The sequence below is a fragment of the Oryctolagus cuniculus genome, chromosome 14 (assembly GCF_051225735.1).
Source record: "Oryctolagus cuniculus isolate XC-2025 breed Fujian yellow rabbit chromosome 14, ASM5122573v1, whole genome shotgun sequence".
In the NCBI taxonomy this organism is placed as follows: domain Eukaryota; kingdom Metazoa; phylum Chordata; class Mammalia; order Lagomorpha; family Leporidae; genus Oryctolagus; species Oryctolagus cuniculus.
This window is the reverse complement of record NC_142880.1, coordinates 35,028,755-35,037,586: the sequence shown is the minus strand read 5'-3', so window position 1 is coordinate 35,037,586 and position 8,832 is coordinate 35,028,755. Positions and strand designations below refer to the sequence as shown.

The window sequence follows — 8,832 nt, the reverse complement described above, 5'->3', positions numbered from 1 at the left end:
TTTCCTATACAAAGTCAACTGAAAGTGAGTCATGGATGTAATTGTAAGAACTGAAACTTACAAAATATAGAGAAACTATAAGACGTTGACATAAGCAATGGCTTCTTGATAAGATACCCTAAGAACAGGCAATAAAAAACTAATAGAGAAACCTTATATCAAGCTAAGAAGATAATTCACAACAAAGAAAACAATCATAAGAGTGAAGATAAAACCCCTCTTAACTCCTATAAAACCAGCATCACTTTAATTCTAAAACCAGGTATATGTACAAAGCAAACTAAGACCAATATATTTGATAAATACAGATGCAAAAATCCTCAAAATACTTGCTAATCAAACATAACAACACATTAGAAATATAATTCACCCAGACCAAGTGGGAATGCACTAGATAAAATATGTCCTTGATATAAACCTTAAACTGGGAATAGAAGGAATATTCATGAACACATTCAAGGTAGTTTATGACAAACACGGAGCCACCATCAAATTGTGTGGGTAAATTGGAAGCATTTCCACTAAGATCTCCAAGGATGCTCACCCCCATAATTGCTATTCAATATAGTTCTAGAAGGCTTACTGAGAGCCATCAGCAAGCAAAATCCAGGCAAAGGGATACAAATTGGAAAGGTTGAAGTCAAATGATTACTGTTGATAGAAGATATGATTTTATATATAGGGAAGCCAAAAGACTCCACCAAGAGACTATTGGAACTCAAGAGAGTTTGGTAAATTTGCAAGATAAAATCAATACACAAAATTCAACAGCATTTGTATAAAAAGACAATGCTATGGCTGAGAAAGGACATGCAAGATCAGTTCAATTCACAATAGCCAAACAAATTGGACTAAATTTAAATAAAGAGGTCAAATATCTCTACAATGATAATTACAAAACATTTTTAAAATAAATAGAACATAAAAATGGAAATATCTGTCATGTTCATGGATTAGAAGAATTAATACAATCAAAATGTCCATACTACTGAAAGCAATTTACATGTTCAATATGATCCCAATCAAAATAGTAATGACATTCTTCTGAAAAAAATGAGAGAAAAAATGATGCTAAAATTCATATGGAAGCCCAAGAGATCCTGAATAGCTAGAGCAAACTTAAAGAATAAAACAAAGGCAGAGGCATCGCAATATCAGATTTCATGACAACTACAGGTCAGTTAGAATCAAAAAAAGCCTAATACTGGCACAAAAATAGACATGTAGACCAATGGACTGGAGTAGAAATTGCAGAACTTAATACACTCATGTACAACCAACCGATCTTTGACAAAGGAGCCAAAATCAATGCCTGAAAAAAAGGTACCCTTCAACAAATGTTACTGGAAAACTTGGATTCTGCATGTAGAAGTATGAAACAAGACCACCACCTTACAATTTATACAGAAATGCACTATAGATGGATCAATGATATAAAACAATAACCTGATAACATCAAATTACTAGATGACAATATTGGGAAACTCAGCAAGACATTGGCATACACACGGAATTCTTGTTAAATACCCCAGAATGATAGGCAATCAAAGCAAAAATAAACAAATAGGATTGCATTAAGCTAAGATGCTTATGCACTGCAAAGGAATTGCTCAACATATTGTAGAGGCATCCAAGAGAACAGAAGAAAATATTCGCAATCTTGCAATGGTTAAAGGTCTAATATCCAGAATCTAAAAAGAGTTCAAGTAATCCAGAACAACAAAAACAACAGACTGGGATAAAGTATTTGCCAATTCTGCATTTCATAAAGAACTGAAATTCAGAATACATATGAAACTGCTGAAATTATGCACAAATATATCTAAGAATTGGGAAAGGATCTGAACAGGCATTTCTGTAAAGAAGAAATACCCATGGTCAACAAACATGGGAAAACATGCAATATAATTATTATATAGGAAAATGCAAATCATAATACACTAGGTGTCACCTCACTACCAAATGAAAGTGGGGTATGAAGAAAAGAAAACTTTAATAAGTTATTGGAGCCTGCACTGTTGTGTAGCAATTAAAGCTGCCACCTGCAGTGCCAAAATCCCATATGGGGACCTGAGTCCCAGTTGCTCCACTTCTGATCTAGCTCTCTTCTGTGGCCTGGGAAATCAGTGGAATGTGGCCCATCTTTTGGCCTCTGCTCCCACATGGGAGACCCAGGAGGAAGCTTCTTGTTCCTGGCTTTGTTTTGGCCCAGCTCTAGCCACTGCAGCCATTTGGGGAGTGAACCAGTGGATGGAAGATCTCTCTCTCTCTCTCTTTCTATCTGTAACTATGACTTTCAAATAAAGAAATATTTTAAAATATAAGATATTGATGAGAATGCAAGTTAGCCTGAGCATTATGAAGACTTAGTATGGCCATCCCTCAAAAAATGAGAAGGGATAAACCTCTCCAACCATTGTGTATGTATCAGAAGGAAATTCAATCTACATGCATAAGAGATTTCTGCTTGCTGTTTTGACTACAGCACTATTCACAGTAGTAAATATCTGGAACCAACCTAGGAATCTATCAATGTGTTACAGGTTTTCCAATCCTAATTCAGTGATTAAAAAGGATTGAAATATTATTTGCTTCAAAATGGGTGGAACTGGAAATCCTTAAGTGAAGTAAGACTGGCATAGGAAGAAATAAATCTCACATGTTCTCTGATATATGGGTTTCTAAAAATGGTGGATATAAATATAAATGGTTTTAATTAGGATGGGAAGATTCATTACTGAAGATACTGGGTGGTAGGATAACATATAGAAACAGAGTTAGAAAGAACGAACCAGTTGCAGTGTTCCAACATATATTGTTGTGACTTTAGTTCATGATAAGATACACTATATAAGAAATTGGAATGGAGGAGCTTGTAGGCCTTAAACACAAAATAAGCAAGGAAAATCCTCATTTTCTAGATTGATTAAATTATGTTGTGTGCATTCTCAAGTGTTGCATTGTATCCTGTAATAACATACAAGTAGTGTTAAAGACTGAGCAAAATTTTAAAAATCAGAAATGGCTCTATATTCTATCAATGAACTATCTGCAATATGTGATTAACAAAATACATCATTTACAAAGCATAAGAAAGGAATAAGGCAATAATCTCCAGTCCTGCTAAGGATTATTTAAATAATCTTAAAATTTAAAAATCAAGGTTGCCTTTCCCATTAAACTTTCTGCTCATCCCTTGCATGACTTTCTGATATTCTAGGAATGCCATTGTTGCAAAGCTAAACTTGAACCTAAATGGAAGAATAGTTGTAAGGTTTTAATATGTATTTATTTACTTGAAAGGAGGAGGGACAGTAGTGGATAGATCTTCCATCCACTAGTTCACTTGTCAATGTTTGCAAATCCTGGGACTGGTTCCAGTTTAATCTAGGAGCCAGGAACACCTTTTGTATCTCCAATGTAGGCAGAAGGTACATGAGTACTTAAGACATCATCAAATGCCCCTCAGATACATTGTAGCAAGAATCTGGATTGGAAGTGGGGAATGGCCAGGACCTGAATGAGGAAGATAAATATGAGATGAGGACATCCCAAGTCGTGGCTTAACTCACTGCCCATGACCCCATCCCTTTATACTGTTTCATTCATTCTTAAGACAGTTGTCGAATTACAGGCATGATGTTCAAACTTGGATCCATGTATTTCAGTTTAAAAAAAGGCTTAGGGTAACTGTTAAGATTAATAAAACTGTATTCCACAATTGAGGACCCGGGTGCATTTCCTGATTCTGATCCTAACTCAGCTTCCAATTAAAGCAGACCCTGGGAAGTCATGATGATGTTTCAAGACATGTGGTTTGTGCCACCCACATGGAAAGCCTGAAGTGAGTTACCTGCTCTCAGGTTTAGATCTGATATCTCCCTGGAAGACGTGAGCATTTGTGAAATGAACTTGTGAATAGGAGCTGTTTCTCTCATTCATTGTCTCTTGTTTTCCATCAAGTCGATTAGAAAATAATTCATCAGACATAAAGAGCAACATAGTCTTGGAAGTCATCCAAGTAAAGAAAAGACTGAAAGCAAATGGAGGTATAGCAAAATATTTATATTCTTTATTCCAATGTAACCTAACAGATAATATTATCATTTTAATAAAAACTTAATATTGAACAGTGTTGTTTCAGTTTCTGATCGTGAAAAATAATGACAGAAATTATATAAATGATAGGAGTAAAGAGTTGAGAACATTCTTTTATATGATATCTGAGCTTCCAAAGAAATAGTGTTCCAAACCAATAATATGTGCTAAATACATTACATTTTTGTGAACGTAAGATACATACGTACAGATTTCAAAAGTAAAATATAAAGAAGATATAAAATGATTAAATAGAAAATATGCAGGAACATGGTCCATTATAACACCATTAGATTGAAGCCTGGAAAAGAAATATGCACTTCAGGTTAATCAGGATTTGTGTCAGAAAATTTAAAAGGGTTACACAGTGAGATGAGCAGATCATTTTCTATGAGGATAGTACAGTGTTTCATATCAGCGTTCATAGACAGAGCATTCGAATATTTAAGAAAAATGCTTACAAAACTGCAAGGATTGCCCAGTGTTTATCAGAACAAATAAATACAATGGTATAAATACCCAACCAGGGGTAATTAATAGTTATCCATATGTCATTGTGCAGATACATCAGCTAACACTAGATGGAGAAAACAAATAAATAAGGTCACTTCAAGTGTTGAAAAAGCACAAAAATCAGTATATATGGAAGAAAAGATAGACAATCCATTTTAACTATCCATATTTCCTACAGAAGCACATTCTATACACAATCTATAACATGACAGCATTTTGCCATAATGTAACAAAAAAGGCCAAGAATTAGCAGATGAGGAACAAAAATCAAGAAAGATATTGTCACAAATACCAAACAAAGCTAGCAAAACTCATGGTTTAGAGAAACAGAAAGTAAGCAAACAAAAACATCAAAGAACCACGACTTTCCTCTTGGGGGCAGAAGTAGAAGAGATTGGGAAAATACCTGAACTGACCAAGGCCCCTCTATTTTCCTGAATATGAGTTCTGTGGATGTTAACATTCTTATTCAAATTTAGCAGAAAACAAAGATGTCAACAATTGTCTTCCTTTCAGGTTTTATTGCTGTATATTAGGGATCTATGCAAGAGTATATATGTCTAACATGAAATCATGGCACATAATTTCTAAACTGGTGTACTAAGTGCAATTAAAAGGAAACAACCTATTTATCCCACAGTATCAAGGGACACCAAACTCAGGTTCCCAGACTTTGGGGATCACTCTCAGGAGATGCAGACTAAGGGGATTCACTCTCAGGAACTAAGACAAACCTCAGCAGCCAGAACATTTAATTGTGAGAGTTCCACACTTTCTACTTTTCCCTCCCAACAGTTTGCATTGGCTCCCTCCTTCAAGGTCTTAATTCTCACCAGAAATCAAACACTTAAAATCAGTTTAAGTCTGTGACCTGTGCATTCATTTTCGTGATCACTAACACCAAATGTGTGTTGTTTGCTTAATATCAAACAACACATCTATAACACCTATGACTTACCAACAGTTCAATTCTGACATTATATAGAGTTAGTAGACATAATGGATTAAGATTTTAGCATAAACACATCCCAGGCATATAACAATGAAAAGCATGTATGTGATTTTCTGGCTCCAGTAAAAATTATGAAGTTAACCAGAGATCCCCTCTAAAGCTATCTTATTTGCATGAGCTTAGCTATGGCCTGAAATTTGTGTATTAGACAGAATCATAGCCACTCATATTGCCCATGAAATATCTGAGTCTTAAAATCAAAGGTACAGGAATTGAGGGGAAAAGAATTTTTTCTTTTACCAGTCACAAATGAACTCTCAAATTTATAAACCACTTTATAGCCAGCAGAATCTGATATTCTGAGATACTCTCAAATGCTAAACCAAATTTGGATGCATAATGAAACTACTGTGTGTTCAACAGTTTATTTGATTCTCCGTTCTCACACCAGTTAACTTGGGGTTGGGGAGTGAAGAATGATTGGCCTTTACAAAGAATTCACTCTCCACACAAGGGTGTGAAGGCATTTAATCCCAATTAGGAGAGAGTAATCATTGGGAACAGGTGGGACCCTAATGAAGTGATTAGACTAAATCAATTCATGTGATTATTGAGTGGCTGCTTATTCCCAGGTGTGTGCTATAGAAACTACTTCATATTTGAACCTCCTGCAATTTCATTATTTGGTCATATGGTCTCTGTGCCACCCAAACCTCTGCCAACAAGATGACTATCAACAGATACTGCCCTCTGACCTTGGACCCAAACCATGAGACAAATACCATTTCTTTCTAAAGTACTGAGTCTGTACTATTCTGTTATTAGCATCAAACAAAACCTGACTCAGAACCTAGGAAGAGCTGTGCTGACAGGACTGAATTGTAAACTAGTGACCTCGTTTCTCAACCAAAGGATATCAGATCACACGTGGAAGTTCATTTCTCCATGTGGATTCTGTAATCACCATCAATTTGGAAAGCTGTGAGGCCCCAGGGTTCACACAAACCCTTTTCCTTTAGACACAGGACAGGACACCAGGGTCCTGGCTACTGGCCCAGCTCACCTCCTGTGACCATAGAATACTGGTCTCTGACACTCACCACTTTCCAGCTTCCAATGAGTCCCAGCATCCTCCTGAGGGCTCCTGAGTGTGGTGAGGGAAGTTCACAGAGCAGCAATGCGTGAAACACCTGAGACCTCTCTCAGGAACAAACCCAGAAAGCCTAACATTGGGATGCCAGAAAAGAAGATGCCGTGTGGTTCAGCAGTGTTGCCTTTGAACACCTGATTTTAAAGTCTGCCCTAACAATGAGCATGCATAACATCAGAGAACACACAGCCAATCCAAATGCTCGAGCATGAGGGCCATAGCATGGGGTTGTGGCAGGTGGGGGCAGAGAGGAACTCTGCTTGGTCTCAGGTCTGAAACTGCCTCATCTTTGCAGCTTGATCCTCCCAACACCAGGGGCCACTCTCACCCCCCTGATGATCATGACATCAGAGCACTGTCCCTCCCTCCTTTTTCCAGAACCCTATTAAAATCTTGTGACCCTTGGACTTTCAATAATGGTCTCATGCCTAGTGTGATTACTGATGCCATAAACAAGAGTGTCAATTTGTTAAGTCAACAACAGGAGTCACTGTGCACTTACTCCTCATGTAGGATCTTTGTCCTTAGTGTGCTGTACATTGAGATTTAATGCTATAACGAGTACTCAAACAGTATTTTTCACTTTATGTTTCTGTGTGGGAGCAAATTGTTGAAATCTTTACTTAATGTATGCTAAACTGATCTTCTGTATATAAAGAGAATCGAAAATGAATCTCGATGTGAATGGAAAGGGAGAGGGAGTGGATAAGGGGAGGGTTGCAGGTTGGAGGGATGTTATGGGGTGGAAGCCATTGTAATCCATATTCTGTACTTCGGAAATTTATATTCATTAAATAAAAGTTAAATAAATAAATAAATAAATAGAAACATGCCAAAAAAAATAATAATGGTCTCATGTGTAACAGAATGCTGAATCTTTCCGGTATTCTGGGTCTTTATGTTATTTATATTCTTGGCTCTTTTTTAAGGTCATTTGACTTTTTTGAAAAAAAAATTGACTCCAGGACTATGTTAAGATAATAAAAAACACATTACATAGATTGACCTCTCTTTCTCTTGTTTCTATTACAGATATTCACTCGTAGTTCTGTATTCTGTAATTTAATATTGTTGTCTGTTTCATCCTTACTGGCATGTCATAACACATTGGGTTTATATATTGACCTTGTACACAGTAATCCTGCATAATTCTCTGGTCAGTTTTTATTTGTTTTGAATTTTATGGGATTATCTCCGTATATAATAGTTTAATTAACATTTATTGATGGTTTTGCTGCTTAAAAGCATATCCTTATACATAAAATTTTCTGTTTTTTAAATTTCCTAACTGCACATCTAGGACATTGTTGAAGACAGAAAATACAAGGAGAGCAGTTGTACAGCTGTGTTCTGAGGGAAATAGCTTTCAGTGTTCTATGACAATTATGCTTTATATTATAGGTGCATTGCAGCCCATCTTAGTGATAATAAGTAATAACTATTTTTATTGCTTTACTCACAGTTTATTTTTGTGATTAGATGCTTAATTTTATTCAAAACTTTTCATCTTTTAATTGCAGTTACCATGTGATATTTTTGTGTTTCTCTTCCACATGCATTATTTACATGATTTATTTTGAAATGTTAAACACCTTGGCATCTTTGACTCTATCTTGCTTTTTTATTGATCTCTTGTGATTTCATATTTTGCTATATATTAACATTTTGCTTAAAATATTTGTACCTCTTTTTATAAAGATATGTTCTTTAAGTTCCTTTTTAGTTCATGTCTTGATCTGACTGTGGCATCAATGTACTACTGCATTCAGAAAAGAAATTAAGTCATATTCCATATTTATTACCAATTTTTATGAATCTGGGAAATTGAGGAATGTTTTACTGCCTTGAATATGAGGGAAATTCTACAAATCTGGGCCAGAAATTTTGCTTTTCTAATTTGGTCATTGGTTATTTTGATTTTTCAAACACTGAGTCAACTTATTTTGTGTATATAGCAGATTCCTATGTTATTGAAGATTTTTGATAAATTGATTTCATAACGTGGTGGCTCTGGGTTTAAGTTTTTTTAAAAAACTTATTTCTATGCATTTCAGAATATTCTTTAACTGTGTCGCTAAACTTTATTAATTTGGTCAAGAACAATGCTGTTTGGATTTCT

The 8,832-nt window shown here is 35.5% G+C and overlaps 1 long non-coding RNA gene across 1 annotated transcript in view; it reads right to left on the bottom strand.

The window, feature by feature from the left end:
- Positions 1-4,193: 4,193 nt before the first annotated feature.
- Positions 4,194-8,832, bottom strand: part of LOC149122290 (uncharacterized) — a 58,022-nt gene continuing 53,383 nt past the window's right edge. Inside the window, exon 3 of the long non-coding RNA XR_016220053.1 lies at positions 4,194-4,399. This is a non-coding gene — a long non-coding RNA (uncharacterized LOC149122290). The remainder of the gene's footprint in view (positions 4,400-8,832) is intronic.